General features: G+C 47.7%; 1 pseudogene; it reads right to left on the reverse strand.

Moving 5' to 3' along the window:
- Positions 1-209: 209 nt before the first annotated feature.
- LOC127697999 (uncharacterized) lies at positions 210-289 on the reverse strand (annotated as a pseudogene).
- Positions 290-17,757: the final 17,468 nt, after the last annotated feature.

The raw sequence follows: 17,757 nt of genomic DNA on the forward strand, positions 1-17,757 counted from the left end.
TTACGACACCTCTAGTGTCTTATCAGTTTTCTTGGGGAGAATTTTTTTGACGATATAATTTTAAGTGATTAAAACAAACTTCAGAGAAGGTGGGTGTGGTTGTTTCCGATGAGAATGACTCCCATAGGCTCATAGATTTGTATGCTTGGTCCCCAGTTGGTAGAATGTTTTAGGAGGTGTGGCCTTGCTGGAGGAGGTGTCACTGAAGGCGGGGATTTAAGGTTTCAATTAGCAATAATCATGCCTCGGATGAATCTCATTGGCTAAGATGCTGCCATTGCGCAAAGCTGGGGATTTAAGGTTTCAGAAGCCTTTACTATTCCCAGTAGCTAGTGCACTCTCCCTCTCCTGCCCCTGTCCCCCGCCCCCCTGTGTCTTCCTCTGCTTTGTGTCTGTGGATGAGGAGGTAAGTTCTTAACTACTGTTCCAGCACCACACCTGCCTGCCTGCTGCCGTGTTTTTGCCATGATGGGAATAAAGTCACCCCCTGAACTGTAAGCCCCAATAAACTGTTTCTTCTGCATGTTGTCTTGGCTGTGGTGTCTTCACAGTAGTAGAAGAGGAACTAATACAGGGTGGGGAATATACTTGCATAAAGCATGACTATGTGTTTGCATGTTGTTAACTGGAAACATGAATACAAGAATGAGTAAGTATGGGCTGTTACTGATTCCCTACCTTGTATTCAGGTCATGTGTGTATATGTGGAATAAATTCAAACACAAAGAAACATAGGAAGCTAAGGACAATGCTCTGAATATGCCCTGCCTCTTGTAAATGATCACCATTAATGTCTTAGATTTCTCTCAGACATTTCTTCATGCATATTCACGGTGTTTTGCAAATGGAATGAAGGCTGGTATTTTAAATCATGTACTCCTTTACTGACAAAATACATCAAATCCTGTTTCATTTGGAGGGGAAAAAACTTCAACAAAACTTTACATTGAGGGCTTTCTGCAGAGGTAAAGTTCTGGATTAAAGCCAGGAGGTGTTGAGAAATGATGGTCAGTAAACCAGTAACAAGAATCTGTTCGAGTCATTTCAGTGCCCTGGGCGTCAGGGTCTCCAGTAACAGGAGAGTTAGGTAGGTGATCTCTGAGCCTTCCTCCTGCTCTTCCAGTCCATGCTAGAATGAGTCAAAATGCCTGGGGAAGAGTGGGAATAATTACAAGAAGGAAGATGCAAACTGAAGAGTCAGTGCAGTGAGGTGAAAGAAGATTTGGTATCATGGCACGCCCTTGGGCTATAGAGTTCCTTGCTTGGGAAATGGAGAACTAACTCTTATAGTGTAGAAGCGTGAAGACTGATTAGAAAAAATACATAAATTGTCCCAGAGAGTTGGCTTAGCAGTTAAGAGCATTCGTTCTTAGAGAGGACCTGGGTTTGGGTCCTATCACCCTCATGGTGGCCTACAACTGTTTGTAACTCCAGTTCCAGAGGATTTGATGCCATTTTCTTGGCACTAGGCATTCAACAAGTGCATAGACATACAAACAGACAAATAAAATAGGATGAATAAATCTAAAAGAGAGTTTAAAGAAAAAGTGTAAGTCATGGAGCATACCATACATACATGTATAAGTCCAGATGAGTGCATAAATATGTATTTATTATAGGCTTAATCATATCTACATGCTTATTTATTTACATGCATAAGTATATAAACTCTAGCACTAGATATTATGTTATATATATATATATATATATATATATATATATATATATATATATATATATATATATATAGCTAGCAGCTGTTATACTTTGAGGAATCCCAGTTACTGCTGAGAATATCCTTCAGGGTGAAGCCAGTGATTCAGCCAGATTCTGGAATATTCTTTCTTTCTTTCTTTCTTTCTTTCTTTCTTTCTTTCTTTCTTTCTTTCTTTATTTGTTTGTTTATTGGTTTTTTGGATTTGTTTTTTTCAAGACAGGGTTTCTCTGTGTAGCCCTGGCTGTCCTGGAACTCACTCTGTAGACCAGGCTGGCCTCGAACTCAGAAATCCGCCTGCCTCTGCCTCCCAGAGTGCTGGGATTACAGACGTCTGCCACCACCGCCCGGCTGGAATATTCTTACTAAAAGACAAAAATATCATTAGAAAGCTTCATCACACAGATTCAATACTGACCCTTCAGCATATATCAACTGTTTTGAAAGAGACAACACTGTCGTCGTCGTCGTTGTTGTTGTTGTTGTTTTATTGAGCTAGGATCTCAGTATGTAGCCCAGGGTAGTCTCAGACTCACAATCCTCTTACCCTGGTCTCTAGCAAGATACAATTCTTTAAAATTGGAAAATTTACAATTACTCACTCTGTATGGCGACCTTTAAAAGCCATAAATATTTAAAGTAATGTATAAGTGGAAGGTAATTTGTGTGACAGAGAGACTCACACTTTGGGTAAAGAACAAGAAGGTAAGCACATAGGAAAGAGAATTTGGAGAGTGATATCTTTCATGACACGAATGTATACTATCCACATAAAGTGTGTCGGAGAGAGGAATATGTTGTGGGCCAGGATGACCGGCTTGCTAGTGACCAGCATGAGGGGCCAAAAAGACATTTTACAAGGAAGACAGATGCACCAGATGGCTTAGAAAAGTTTCCTTTTTCCAAAGAATTTTATTTGGGGGATGGTCTATGTGGAAACTGTTGTTTTAAAATTCAACTCACTCCAGGGACTTCCTTCTCCTTCCTTAAACAAATGGTTTTTCCTTCTAGGCAGCAGCCCCTTGGGTTGAATGAAAGAAAGCTTTTCTTCCAACACTGGTGGTCAAATTAAAGACAGGGCACAGGACAAATAATTCATTCATTTTCCTAGGTAACCCAGACGCTCAGTTGAAATGACATTGCAAGTGTCAGTCACAAGAACAGAAGAGAGACGTCAACAGATCTGCTCTATTTTTGGAAATATGCGCCATTGCTCCGAGGAATTAAGACCAGATAGAGCCATGGGGACAAGCTCTAGGCAGGGGTTTCAAATGTCTTCAGGTCAAACTTGGAGATTTGTTTTGGTTTGAATTGATAGGTGCAGTAGCGAATGTGGGTATGCTGAGCTACAGTTTAACTATGAACTATTTAAGCATGTTTCGATCACCTAATCTGATGCTCACAGCTGCATAATCAGACATCATCCTTAGTCACAGATAAGACCAGGCTTCGAGTCAGGAAGTGGTTTAACCCAGGTCTCCTGCTTCCCAGAGGCTGACCTTGGGTACAAGTTTAGGTGCCCTGATGTCAAGCTCCTTTTCTTACTGTTGGTTTCATTGATGTGTTATTTATTTTCATGCTTGTGTGCGTGAGAGAGGAAGCAGCCTGCCTGCCTTTGTTTGTTTCCTTATTAATTTATTTTCATGCATGTGACATGCTTGTGTGCGTGTGAGAGGGTGCAGCCTCTGTCTGTCTGTCTTTATCTATCTATCTATCTATCTATCTATCTATCTATCTATCTATCTATCTATCATCTATCTATCATCTATCTATCTATCTATCTATCATCTATCTATCTATCTATCTATCTATCTATCATCTATCTATCTATCATCTATCTATCTATCTATCTATCTATCTATCTATCTATCTATCTATCATGTATGTGTGCATGCTGGCATGCATGAAGAAGGGTACAGCTTTGATTGTTACCTTCAAGAGCATGGTCCACTTCCTTTGAGAGAGGGTCTCTCACTAGCCTGGTGCTCACCCATCAGGCGGGACTGGCTAGGCAGGAGCCCCGGTTCACCCTGCCTTTGCCTCTCCATCACTCCATGTAGGTGCTACTCCACACCCATTGTCTTTCCATGGATTCTGTGGTCGAGCTCAGGTCCCCCTGCTCCTGAGACAAGCATTTGCCATCTTCCCAGCCCTACTGGTGCACTTAAAAGAAGACCTAAAGTCACAGAGTCCTTGAGTTGAAACAAATCTAAGGGACCTTCTAGGCTAGGAGGTGCTTAGTGCTGGCAGAACCTTGACACAGTTTAATAAAACATTTGGGAATGCCAGGCTAAAGGATGTTAAATGGATTTCATGACCACAGAACATTGTAGACCAGTGGTTCTCAACCTTCCTAATGCTGCAACCTGTATACAGTTCCTCATGTTATAGTGACCCCCCAACTATAAAATTATTTCATTGTTACTTCATAGTTGTAATTTTGCTAGTTATGAATTATGATGTAAGTATCTGATATGCATGATATCTGGTGTTATCCCCAAAAGGGTCATGCCTGAGAAGTTGAAAATCACTGTTCTAGAGTCTTTATAATACTAATGCATCTTGGGTTTATTTTTCTGATCTTCTTTTGCTATAGATTTCTTTTGGGGATCATCAGTCATTGAATTCCATGGCTAGCAGAGAATCAAGCCAACACTATATGTTTAGACAGAACTTTGAGATAGGATGGTTTCCTCTGGCTCATGGGCCCTGTGTCATTTGGGATTTTCTAGGCAGAACCATAGACTATATGTATTTATTATAAAAGGGAATTTACTGGATTAGCTTACACTACAGAGGCCAAGTAGCCCAACGATGGCTGTCTGCACTCTGAAGAGGCTGAGAAGGCAGTAGCTGATCAGTCCACAAAGCCAGAAGGCCCGGGAATTCCAATAAAGCCCTGAAGGCCCGGGAGCTCGCTGCAGTCAGTACCACTGAGTTCACATTGAAAGGGTGAAGACCTTTGGGGTCTGATGATGCAGGCCTGCAATCCCAGTTATTCAGGAGGCTAATACAGGAGGGTCACAAGTTCTAGTCCTGCCGCAGTGACTCAGTGAAACACTGGCCTAAAATAGAAAGAAAATAAAAAGGGACCAGGGATAGAGCTTAGGGGCAGAATGTTTGCCTAGAGTGGGTGAGACCATAGGCTCAATCCCCAGTGCCAGGAAACAAATGCCTAGTGAGCTGGAGACTGACACCATTCTTCAACCATAGCAGCCACACATACCCACAGCCGGGAAGGAAAGGGGAGCCCATGTGCACACATGCCACCTGCGTTCCTCCATCTTCTCTGCATCCAACTGTCTATCCATCAGCCGATGCCTCTCATGTTCAGAGTTTGCCTTGTCCTGCAGTCACTGTCCACACAGCAATCATCTCTGGAAATACCCCCACCCTCCCCACAGACCTAGGGAGGCTTGGTTCAAGGGTCCCAGACATCTCCTCATCCTGCCACATTCTTTACCAAGACGAACTGTCACAGGGCTCTTCCCCTCTAATGCTGCTTGACACCCTAGTGCCCCTCACCTCAGGAGCCGACATCACGGGATATTTACTGCATAGCCAAACTTGCCGGAGGGCCTCAGCCAGGCCCTCAAGGTTTCCTTACAGCCTCTTGCACACCCCACATTTCAGGGTCCAAGGTGAGGGATTTTGAAAGCGATCTTGGGACCCAGCGATCTCTGTGTGCCCACTTTCCTACCTGCACAGTGGGCCTCACACAACATTAACTTTAGAGAATATTATAAATATTGTTAGCTCACACAGAGGAAGCACTCAGTTTACTGCCTGATCTCTAGAAAGGGTTAAAACCCCTCACACTATTGCTATTATCATGCTAATCTAGTAGATAAGCATTGTTGAAAGACAGGAGGTCTGTCTAGTCCTCCACATATACCAGGCAGCTTTGACTCCTACAGAATTGTTACTAACAGCAGGCGTGGTTCCTATTGCTGGACTCAGAGGGACATGGCTAGTCTGAAGAAACTGCCTTAATGTTACAGCTCCGACCGAGCTCTTGAGTGGCAGAGGCGAAAGGGCTGGGATTTTGGACTCAGAGGCTCCTGAGCTGGAATTTAGATACTTATTACCTCAGGGTTTCAAAGCCAAGGATGTATCAGCTCTGGGCGCTTAGGTCAGAGGGCTGCTATGGGGTCTCCAAGGCCAGCATCCGGCAGCCAGCTTCTTGATCCTCAGCTTTTGGGACCCTTGTTCAGCTCCTGGTGGCTCTGTGAGGGCCTTGCAGCCTTTGCTGTCTTGACTGTTTTTACATTCTGTTTACTTCAACTTTCAGAGTCGCATTCTCTACCACCTTGGCTTGCTGTAGCTATCCGTTCCCAGCTCCTCGTCTGCCTTCTCTCTGTTGTTGAGGTGAAGCAGTTCTGTTCCCTCTTAAATACCACCAACAAGCACATAAAAGATTGCTCAGGAGACAGCTTTTGTTATTAATTGTTGTTTTGCTGCTGTAATAAGGCACGGTGATTCAGATTATTAAGGATGGTTTCAGAAGGTCTAGGAGTCCGTCCCGATGGGGAACCGATAGCGGGCGAAGCTGAAGGCACACAGTCATGGAGCAGAGGGGCAAAGAACTGGAGGCAGGCACAGTTTTTCACTCTTAGAGCCCACCCTGGGTGACACACATCCTCCAGCAGGGCCACACATCCGAAACGTCCCCAAACAGCTGGGGACCACGTGCTCTAAGCATCTGAGCTCACAGGACCACAGTCTCACACAAACCACTACAGCTTTATTAGGACGCAATGTAACACCGAAGGGCAGGGGAAGGGAAACCTCCCGACTGGTGCACAGAGCCTGAAAAACGAGCTGCTTATGTAGCCCGGAAAGCTGTGTGGAAGCTTGTGCATGGCTTCTGATTCCTCAGCCAATACCCAGCTGCCCAGGGGCAGCCTTGTAGCGCTTCTAACCACACACCTTGTTGGTGAGCCGCTCTCTCATAATGCTTGTTGTGTCACTGGAGAGGAAAGGAAGGTGGTGTTGCCCTGAGAGCCTCTCCAAGAGGGTCGGACCATGAGGATACTGAGCCTTGTCATCGCTGAAGCGAAGCCTCTCAGAGTGGGTGTGAGCTGTCTGCACCAGTTACCACCGAGGCAAGGCCTCCCCAGCAGAAGTTGTAGTTGCAGCAGCAGCAGCAGCAGAGTTTAAGCTCAAATGGAGTCCATGGATTCTTCAAAGCACTCACTCAGGCAAGGGGGAGTGTCTGACAGCTGTCAATCAAAGATTCAAGGTGCTCCACGCTCCACAGCAGTTCCAATCATTTAAAAGGGGGAAAACATCAAAGGGTACCCGCTGAAGATCTACTATGGAATCAGTGTTGTTTACATTGCTTGGTCTCCAGTTACTATTCTTAGGGAGAATTGGGTCGCTTTAATGTCTCAGTGTCTAAACTCATGGATTTGTACTTTGAGGTCACAAGGCCACACTTTTATGGGATGTAACAAGCTATAAAACAGTGAGCATACTCTCACAGACACGGCTCTACATCTCTCCGTGGTGAAGTTCTGTGCTAACTTTCTTGTGCGATGCTCCTCTAGAACCAAGTTCAAGCACGCGTTTAGCATCTCCCAAAGGCGGCCATCTTGGCTCTCTGCTCACGTGGGGACCTCACAGTTTTGTCTCATTTTGCTAGTTTCTTCTTCATCTTAGACTTCTTTTCTCATTGGATTGCCCTTTACATATTCATGGGTTTGTGTTTATTTTTTTTCTTGTGCATAAAGATTAAAGACCAAGAGGCATGCTGGGTAGTTTAGTAACACGTGTCACGTTTGAGCTCTCACATGTGCTGGAATAGGGAAGGGCGTCTGTCTCCCCTGGTTCTCACAGCCCGGGTTTCCATCTTAAACAAGATAACACTGAAGCCCAGAGAAAGTAATTTTTCTTTGAGTTCGCCCACCTGGCCCGTGGTGGACTTAAGATGCGAGTCTGGAATGGCTGATTCTCCTGCCCGCCAGCTGCACTGTGCATCGTGCAACCTCGTCTACAAAACTGTATCCGGCAGTGGCTGAGGAGGCCACTTTCTCCATAGCGGCTGCTGTGGCGACTTTAAATATGTCCACACACCCTTGGGCTTTATTTTTTTCCCAGAGAGAGGGAGGGGGAGGGAGAGGGGAGGGAAAGAGGGAGAGCACTGAATTCTGCCAACAGATTATAGAGGAAAGGACAGACTGACTTCCAAGATCAGACAGAAGCGCATGGAAACTTTCTTTCTGATGCTCTGGGGATGTGGGGGAGGAGGTCAGCTGCCACATTATGAGGACCTTCAGTGGCCTTAGGAGCTGCTCTAGGAGAGATACCTGTGGTGGGGCTGAGGCCTTGGTTGAGGCCTTCTGCAGACAACCTCTGAGAAACTGTTTGGGTGGAAGCATAGACTCTGGTCAAGCTTGAAGATGGCGTCAGCTTTGTCCACCTTAAGAGACACCTAAGCCAGAACCATCAGCTATCTGGCCTTCAGTGCCCTAGCCACAGGTACCATGGATGTTTATCCTTTTTTGCTGCTAACTGTTGGCGTGACTTGTTACTTAGCAACAGGCACTACAGATCTCATGGTACTGGAGGCCTTTGGCTTTGTGGAAGCTCTTGGGGCGTTCCTATCTCTCTTTTCCGGGATGCTAGGGCTCTGACTGTAGTCATTCCTGCTTCCTTGTTTCTTGCCAGTTTAGTTTATGTTGTCCGTGGCTTTCAAACACAACAGGGCAGGCGGGCCGGGCTTCCTCTCTTCATCTGACACTCACTGGAACCTGGAAGAATGAGAATGTGGGAGAGAAGTCCGAGTAAAAAGCCTGGCCAGGCCGCGGGGATGGATGGCTCAGTCAGAATATAAGGTGCTTGCTGCGTCAGCACTCACGTGGGAGCTGGGCTCCAACTTCTTGGGAGGCAGAGATAGAAGAGCCGTGTGTGGATCTGGCTAGCTAAAGTGGTCCAGTCAATCTCCAAGCTCCAGGTTCAGAGAGAGACCTCCGTGTATGAAGTACAGAGTGATCTGGAAAACAGCTTTGGGGCTCCACATGTATGAACACATAAATGCCCTTACATCAGCACACACATACGGCCACACACGAGAACATGTGTGCCCCACCACAAGATATGTGCACCTCCATACATATAAATAAATAAATAAATATCCTGAGGGAGCAAAGGCTTGCCAAATCTTGCTGAAACCCTTGATATTTGAGACAGAGGACAGGGCCAGGACTTGTTAATGCAGTCATTTAATATGTATTTGCCCCTTCTGTCCCTGTGTGAAATCCTGTGATAAGGAATCAAAGCTCTTGAAATCTTACACTCAGCAGAGAGATTTCATAATTAATGGAGTCTTTTTATAAAAATGGTGTTTCTTCCAAAACTCATAGTTGGACCACGCATGGTGGCATTTGTCATCCCAGCTGCTTGGGAAGGCTGAGGAGAAAGGCTCCCCTGTGCCTAGGAGTTCAAGGTCACGTGAACAAAGGGAAATATATTGTTGAAAAATATGACCTTGGGCTGGAGAGATGGCTCAGTGGATAAGGGCACTGACTGCTCTTCCGAAGGTCCTGTGTTCAAATCCCAGCAACCACATGGTGGCTCACAACCATCCGTAATGAGATCTGACACCCTCTTCTGGAGTGTCTGAAGATAGCTACAGTGTACCTACATATAATAAATAAATAAATAAAAAGAAGTTTCATGGATATTCTATAAAAAAAAAAGAAAAATATGGCCTCAGTTCCCAATGATTATATATATATATATATATATATATATATATATATATATATATGGTGTGTATGTGTATAAGTATATATGTATATACATGTATATATAAACACATATATTTATATATAAACATATATGTATATATACTTACAAATATGTATAGTTATACATATATACACATATACATATATATGTATATATACATATATATAAAATCATTAGATACCAGGTACAAATCTAGGACCTGGAGATCCTTCGGTGACCATAATAGACCAGATCTCTGCCCTCATCAAGTTTATTAAAGTGAGGGAGACAGACAATAAGCAAACAAGAAATTAATACTTCAAGGTCTGGAAAGAGGCAAATGTGGAGCTGGAGGTGTGGTTGCCCTGAGGAGGCAGAGACTGGAAAGGAGAATCCCTGGGGCTCTGGGCTAATGAGAACCAAGCTCAGCATCTCCTGCTCTGTGCTGAGGAGCTCACCAGTCTACCTCAGGGGCTGTGGCTGTGGCTGGGCTGTGGCTGTGGCTGTGGCTGTGGCTGTGGCTGTGGCTGGGCTGTGGCTGTGGCTGTGGCTGTGGCTGTGGCTGTGGCTGGGCTATGGCTGGGCTGTGGCTGTGGCTGTGGCTGTGGCTGTGGCTGTGGCTGGGCTGTGGCTGTGGCTGTGGCTGTGGCTGTGACTGTGGCTGTGACTGTGGCTGTGGCTGGGCTGTGGATATGGTTGTGGCTGTGGCTGTGGCTGTGGCTGTGGTTGGGCTGTGGCTGTGGCTGTGGCTGTGGTTGTGACTGTGGCTGTGGCTGTGACTGTGGCTGTGGCTGTGGCTGGGCTGTGGCTGTGGCTGTGGCTGTGGCTGGGCTGTGGCTGTGGCTGTGGCTGTGGCTGTGGCTGTGGCTGTGGCTGTGGCTGGGCTGTGGCTGTGGCTGTGACTGTGGCTGTGACTAGGCTGTGGCTGTGGCTGTGACTGTGGCTGTGACTGGGCTGTGGCTGTGGCTGTGGCTGTGGCTGTGGCTGGGCTGTGGCTGTGGCTGGGCTGTGGCTGTGGCTGTGGCTGGGCTGTGGCTGTGGCTGGGCTGTGGCTGTGGCTGTGGCTGTGGCTGGGCTGTGGCTGTGGCTGGGCTGTGGCTGTGGCTGTGGCTGTGGCTGGGCTGTGGCTGGGCTGTGGCTGTGGCTGTGGCTGGGCTGTGGCTGTGGCTGTGGCTGTGGCTGGGCTGTGGCTGTGGCTGTGACTGTGGCTGTGGCTGTGGCTGGGCTGTGGCTGTGGCTGTGGCTGGGCTGTGGCTGTGGCTGTGGCTGTGGCTGTGGCTGGGCTGTGGCTGTGGCTGTGGCTGGGCTGTGGCTGTGGCTGGGCTGTGGCTGTGGCTGTGGCTGGACTGTGGCTGGGCTGTGGCTGTGGCTGGGCTGTGGCTGTGGCTGTGCTGTGGCTGTGGCTGGGCTGTGGCTGTGGCTGTGCTGTGGCTGTGCTGTGGCTGTGGCTGTGGCTGTGCTGTGGCTGTGCTGTGGTTGTGGCTGTGGCTGTGGCTGGGCTGTGGCTGTGGCTGTGGCTGTGGCTGGGCTGTGGCTGTGGCTGTGGCTGTGGCTGTGGCTGGGCTGTGGCTGGGCTGTGGCTGTGGCTGTGGCTGTGGCTGTGGCTGGGCTGTGGCTGTGGCTGTGGCTGTGGCTGGGCTGTGGCTGTGGCTGTGGCTGGGCTGTGGCTGTGGCTGGGCTGTGGCTGTGGCTGTGGCTGGGCTGTGGCTGTGCTGTGGCTGTGGCTGGGCTGTGGCTGTGGCTGTGGCTGTGGCTGTGGCTGGGCTGTGGCTGTGGCTGTGGCTGTGGCTGGGCTGTGGCTGTGGCTGTGGCTGTGGCTGGGGTGACTGCCCACTTGGCTTCTTCCTAGAAAATGAATGAGAGAGTCCATTCCCATTTACACTAACCTTTCTCCACACATGCTGTGCTCTCCCCCCTGCACCGCTTTGGACTGCCTTACAATGCACATGAGGACTGCATTTATGAAGTCGTTCACGGAGGCAGATTTCATCAGCTGGTAAAAATGGCCAGCAGATTCCAGGCTCAGGGTCAGGTGCTGAGTGGGAAGAGCCTGCCTTCATTGTGTTGGCTTAGGCAGCACACATCTTAAAAAAGCAACCAATCACAGGTGTGATGCACGCTGACCTTGGTGTGACTGCTCCTTCCAGGAAGATCTTGATGGAGGGGGTGGGGAGTGGCTCACAGGGTCCCTTCTCATCCTCATGGTAGGACAAGAGCCACGTTAGCCCTGCACATGGTCTCATCGAGACGGATGGTGACCAGCCACAAAGCTGGGCCCTTGTATCTACTTGAATCAGTCCCAGTCCCTAGGAAAGCAAGAGCTGTCCTGACAGAAAGGAAAAATAGATGAAAGATATCCCATCAGCCCCCACATAGCCTGTTTTTAATTGATTTGGACACCAGCTCTTCAATCAAGGTATTAATATTTAATTGTCCTGTCAGGTCAGATCCTTTCCAGTCTGACAGTTAAAAATGGCTTGGGACAGAGGAAGAGAAGAGGTGGTGGGGTCACAGGAAGTGAGAAAAGTGAGGGGCTAGTTCAGAGATGGTTACTCTTAGAGACGAAGAGGAGGAGGAGAGCAGATACCGGCATCGGAGTCCTGTGAGGCAGGCATCTCAGTCTTTTTTGTCTGTCTGTTCCTTTTGTACATATGAAAGCACACAGTTTATCTATTTGCCCCACCTCCAATCCATTAAGAAACTATGTTGGAATTTAGGCAGTTAGGTATCTTCAATGGAATGTCTGGGGAAGAAGGCTGCTGGTTCATTCAGCTTTGGACATTGGGATGTAAACTGTTCTCTATTAATGTCATACAAGAGGGCCACACAGTTGAGTTACCAAAAAAGGGGTCAGGGCAATGACATGTTAGGGAAGTTTATGGATTTATGTTAGCCTGAATTCACAGCTATTCTGTGTGTAGCCAGTAGGCTATAGTCAGCCCATCAGTCCCAATGGGACCTGATTTTACATGCGCGTTTCTTTGGAAACAGTACCCGCCATCTTGACTGCCCAGTGTCAGAGTAGCAAAGAAAAATGGCCGGGAAACTATTTTAGGTAAAAGTACTTTCAGAGACAGCTAATAAATGTTTCATTGTGACTCATTCTCATGCTATTAGTAGTCAGGAAATGACATGGGCAGAACTAAATTCCATTCATTTTCAGCTTCTCCCTTTGTTCCTGTGTGTGTGTGTGTGTGTGTGTGTGTGTGTGTGAGAGAGAGAGAGAGAGAGAGAGAGAGAGATTACATGTGCATGTGCCTGTGCATGTGTATGAGTTCCATGCATGTGTGTGCAGGTGCCTGTGTATGTGTGTACAACACACATACATATGGAAACTTACACACAGACACACACACACACATACACACACAGAGGAACAAAGGAAGAAGCTGAAAATAAATGGAATTTAGTTCTGCCCTGTCATTTCCTGCCTATTAATAGCATGTGATTGAGTCATAATGAAAGATTTATTAGCTGGCTGGACACCACTGGCCTCTTCACAAACTTAGAAAATGTGTGTGTGTGTGTGTGTGTGTGTGTATGTGTTTGTAGACAGTCTCATTTTGTAGTCTGCACTGGTTTGGAACTCTGCTATCTAGGCTGACACTGGACTCACGTCGGCCCTTCTTATTCAGTATCCCATGAGTGCTGGGGTCGCAAGTGTGAGCCACCACACTTAGCGTTCAATAGAGCAAATGTAAAACCTGTCCCTTGTAAATTATAAATAATAGGATCCAAATTTATGAGTTTTTATGAGCCGAGCTGGTTTTGAAGATTCATTTTTTTCAGTTAGATTTATTAAGGGATAATTAAATAGCACAAAATATACCTTTGACTAGTGTTGGATATACCCTGACTCTAGGGAATGGCTTCGGATGCCTTTGCAATTTCCTCCGTCCAAATCCTCTGCAACACTGGTCCGATTCCGTCCTTGTACTTTTCCATTATGTCATAGAAGAGGAACTGGAGACTGGCATGCGTCACTTAACCAAACGCTGTGGGTTCTTATTGTATCTACAAGTAGCTACCCCCTTATCATTTTCCTCATGTTATATGGATCTACCACAACTGTTAAGCCATTTTTCAGTTGAGGGACATTTGAATAGTGCTTATCTTTTGGAAATCATGAATAGTTGCCATGGATATTACTGCACAAGTCTTGGGTGGGTTGTTGGGTCATAAAAAGAGAAAGAGGTTTAGAGAATGTGGTATACGGCGGTGTGGGGAAGGGGGTGTCCCAGCTGGCCCAAGCCCAGGCATCCCTTCCCCTTGAGGGACAGACACACACAGACGTGGTATAGAATAGAGTTTATTCAGGGCAGAGGATGGGAGTTAATGGGGTAGTGGAGGCAGGGAAAGGCAGAGAGAGAGAGAGAGAGAGAGAGAGAGAGAGAGAGAGAGAGAGAGAGGGAGAGAGAGAGAGAGCAGAGAAGTGGAGGCCAGCCATGACCACGCGGAGAGAGAGGGGAGGGGAGGAGAGCCCAAGAGGGGCAGAGAGGTGAGAGTGCCAAGAGGCAAGAACTATAAGAGAGAGAGGAGGGGCAAGCAGTCCCTTTTATAGTGGGCCAGGCCTACTTGGCTGTTGCCAGGCAACTGTGGGGCGGGGTATATCTGACTGTTGCCAGGTAATTGTGGGTGGAGCTTAGGCACGGGATTCTCTTGAATAAGTAATTGAGTGTAGGATTTTTTGGAGAACATGTCAAGTGGATGGCCCTAATTCTGGGGTTACAGACACTTGTGATCACACCCAGACTTTAACGTGGCGCTGGGGTTCAAACTTATGACTTCATGATTGCTTAGCAAATGATCTTACCCACTGAGCCATCTATCTCCCCAGCCATAATTTCACTTTTTGAGACAGGATTTCAGGTGGCTGAGGTTGACTTCCTGGCTCCCCTGCCTGTGCTGGGATTACAGGTGTGGAGCCATCCCATCCAGCACTTCACCATCTAGTGAAAGGACAACTACGCGGGAGTGGTGGCATTCACCTGTGATCTTGGCATTCCAGAGGCTCAGGCAGGAGAACCAGGAGTTGGAGGCAGCCCACGCATGCCATTAGTGAGTTTCCAGATCACTCAGAAACAATGATTACTTTGTCTCAAAACAAACAGAAAACAAAAGGCAATGCTTTCCTGGAATGAATTACTGTGACACCTTTGTTTGGAAGCAATTGATCATGCATGGGTGGGTCTGTTTCTGGACTCTTACTCCTAATTATGGTAATCTTAGAAACAAGCTTTGTTAATTCAGGCAACTGGTCAGGTTTTAAATAGACTGAACATTTAGAACCCTGTGGCTGTCGGTCTCTTTGGATCTCAGGATTCAAAGCAAACAGCATTTTCTCGTTATGGAAACCCCAGGCAGTCACGCCATGCCAGGCTCCAGGGGCTTCCATTTTGTTCTGAGGAGCAAGCTAATGTTCTCCCACAGGTGAGCATACATCTGTGACGGGGAACTCCAACCCAAGCACTCACACCCAAGCAAAACAGGCTGAGGCTTTCTCAAACAGGTACCCTTCCCTGTGGGAAGTTTCTGGTTTACAAGGATTCTAACTCACATCGAAAGAACACCACAGGCTCCTGGATCAGAGTTTTCTGGGAGGAGTTGAGGAGAGGGGAAGAGAAAGCCAGAAGAAAGGCACACTATTCTGCAAGTATTGCCACCATTAGGCCAGGGTTGTCCAGCAGGACTCACCAGAGCTGAGGCCATGCTCGCCACACGGCCAGCTCCCCTGGGGCTTCTCCCAGAAAGTCAGCATTTCAGCGACAGAGCTGCTGCCTGTTCTTAGGTTGTAGATTGTTAGCAGGCTCGAAATAGACCATTCATTTTCTTCTTCTTTTAGCACAGAAGGGTCTCACAACTCCAAATACCACCAAGGACCTGAATGTTTCCAGTCAAAACATTCGCCAGACCACAGCCCTCTGGTAAGAGGGACAGCTTTGGAGGGAAAACAACCACCCACCGGCCTGGAAACCACAGAGCACACAGGAGACAGAGGCCTCTTGCTCTTAAATGCTGGGGCCCTACCACCACCACCACCGTTGATCCATAGATGGTAATCTTCCCAGTCGGCCTCCTGCTGCTCTCTGCCTCAAGAAATACAGCCATTTGCTAGGTATGGGGAGCATTGATTGGCTACTAGTTGTCACGTGCTCTCAGAAGCTGCCTGTCACAATCAATAGAGCAGTAAGAATTAGCACTGGAGAGGAGTCTGGCAGAGACGGTCCTGTGGGGGAGTGGGTACCGTTCTTCAGTGTCTCTTAGTACAGTAAGGCATCGCTTATGAATACAGAATCACACTCGCTTCTTGTTTAGAAGGGATCATGTGCCGTTGGGAGCTACCGGAGACTTTGGGCAGATAGGGTCCAGTGGAGGACGGGGCCTCTGTTATGGCGACAGAGTTCCCGGGAATGGTTTTGGGGAAGGGGGAGAACTCGGTACAATGCCCGAGATACTAGATAGTGCTTGTAGATCGCCTCTGTTTCTCACTCATTTAGCTCTTGAACCTAAATGATTGAGAAGAGAGCCACCAGCTCGGGAAAGCAGCAAGGGAGAAGAAAAGGGGAGGGGAGAGCCAGGAATTAGTCAGCAGCCGCCATTGTGAGAAGGGCGGCTTAGGGTCAAACTGGCCAGCGGGTAGAAACTGGGTGGATCCATGCCCCTGCCTCAAGGCAGTGCAAATGTACCAGCAGAGGGTTCGGGATAGGAAGGATGCACTTCAGATACCAGCTTCTGTTGAAGGATGGGCAAGTATCCCGGAAGAAAGGCAGATGAGGAGGGTCTGTGTGGCTCCGGCAAAGACCGGAGACACAGTGATGCCAACGGCACGCCATCCTGAGGTGTAAACATGAAGGGTCCTAGAGCCGAGTGGTGATAAGCCAGGTCTCTGAGCAGGACCAGCCTGAGTTGGTACTGTATTTCTCCCATTTACTGCTGTGTGACCTCGGACAAAGTAATCTCTTTGAGGCTTAGTTTCTTTAACTGTAAAAGAGTCAGTAGTCATTTCTCTCTCTCTCTCTCTCTCTCTCTCTCTCTCTCTCTCTCTCTCTCTCTCTCTCTCTCTCTTCCTTTTTTACAGCACTTAAGCATTCTATTTATTAATTAATTATATTATTATTAATATTATTACTTTTTTATTATTCACTTTGAATCCCACTCACTGTTCCGTCCCGGGTCTCCAGGAGTTATTAGGTGAGTCATATGAGCTCACAAGGATGTGTCAGAGGATGGCTCTGCTGTCCACGTGATGTGGACTCTGCTGTGTTCAAGCTACTGCTTTGGAAGTCAGGAATGGCCTGGAGACCATGCTAACAAAGGCTGCTTCAGCCTTCTTTCCAATCCTTATTTGCATATTTTCAGTTTGGAGGCTCCTCCAAGCCCTTTCCTTCCAGTTGTACTGTGGGTATGGGGAGAGATATTTGAGGGGACCTCTGCGGCCCTCAGCAGTGTCCTCCGAAGGGTCTGAGACACCAGTCAGGAAAGCCAGATCCGCCATTTCAAGGGTAAAGGAGGCTTTGGGAAGACTTGATGTTGGGTTTCTCCTGTTGTTTCCTGTGAGTGGAGGGTGGGAACTATAGTCAGACGAGGCCTTGTTAGTGACTTCACTTTCACTCCGAGCACCATGGAGCTTGGGAAAAGGATTCTCTTTCATGTGCCCTGCTCCTCACGCGATACCCAAACGGTGCCTTTAAATCTAAACCCCATTTGTATTCCAGTCTGATCGTAGGGTCCTGGGATCCCTGTGGGCACCAGCCTGGGTGTGTGATGGATAAGAATCCCTTGGAGACTTCAAACTGACATAAGACTTTGAGGAATCAGCCAGCATCCACCACCCCACGTCCGTCCCCAGTTTCTAGCTGCCCCTCACGCCAGGGGAGAAAGGTGGGTCTTTACAGCTGCAGGTTATTGGAGGCGCTCTATGCTGTTGCACGCATGGCTCTTGGTCCTCAATCAGACAGGAAGCTGCAGAACCCAGCATCAGAATCAGGGCCCAGTGCCGAGCATACCAATGACCCGAGCTCTGCTAACAATTGGAGCAAGTGCTTGACATTCCAGCCGCGAGCCTGGCTGCCCTGCTTTGGGCCATGCATCAGCAGGCAATTCCATACTTACCAAGATGCTCTTCCTTTGCCACAGTATTAGTAACCTCAGCTCCTTTCCCCAAAGGCACCGAGGGCTCAAGCCCTGCTTTTCTGTTCAGTCAGCTGGGGAAACCCTGCAGGGAGTCTGAGTTTTCTCTCCTCTACCCGCCGCCCCCTAGTCCCCTGAAACCCATGGTCCTTCTTCACATGGTGGCTTTTCCGGGAGTGGGG

Source organism: Apodemus sylvaticus, chromosome 12 (assembly GCF_947179515.1).
Source record: "Apodemus sylvaticus chromosome 12, mApoSyl1.1, whole genome shotgun sequence".
Taxonomy (NCBI): Eukaryota; Metazoa; Chordata; class Mammalia; order Rodentia; family Muridae; genus Apodemus; species Apodemus sylvaticus.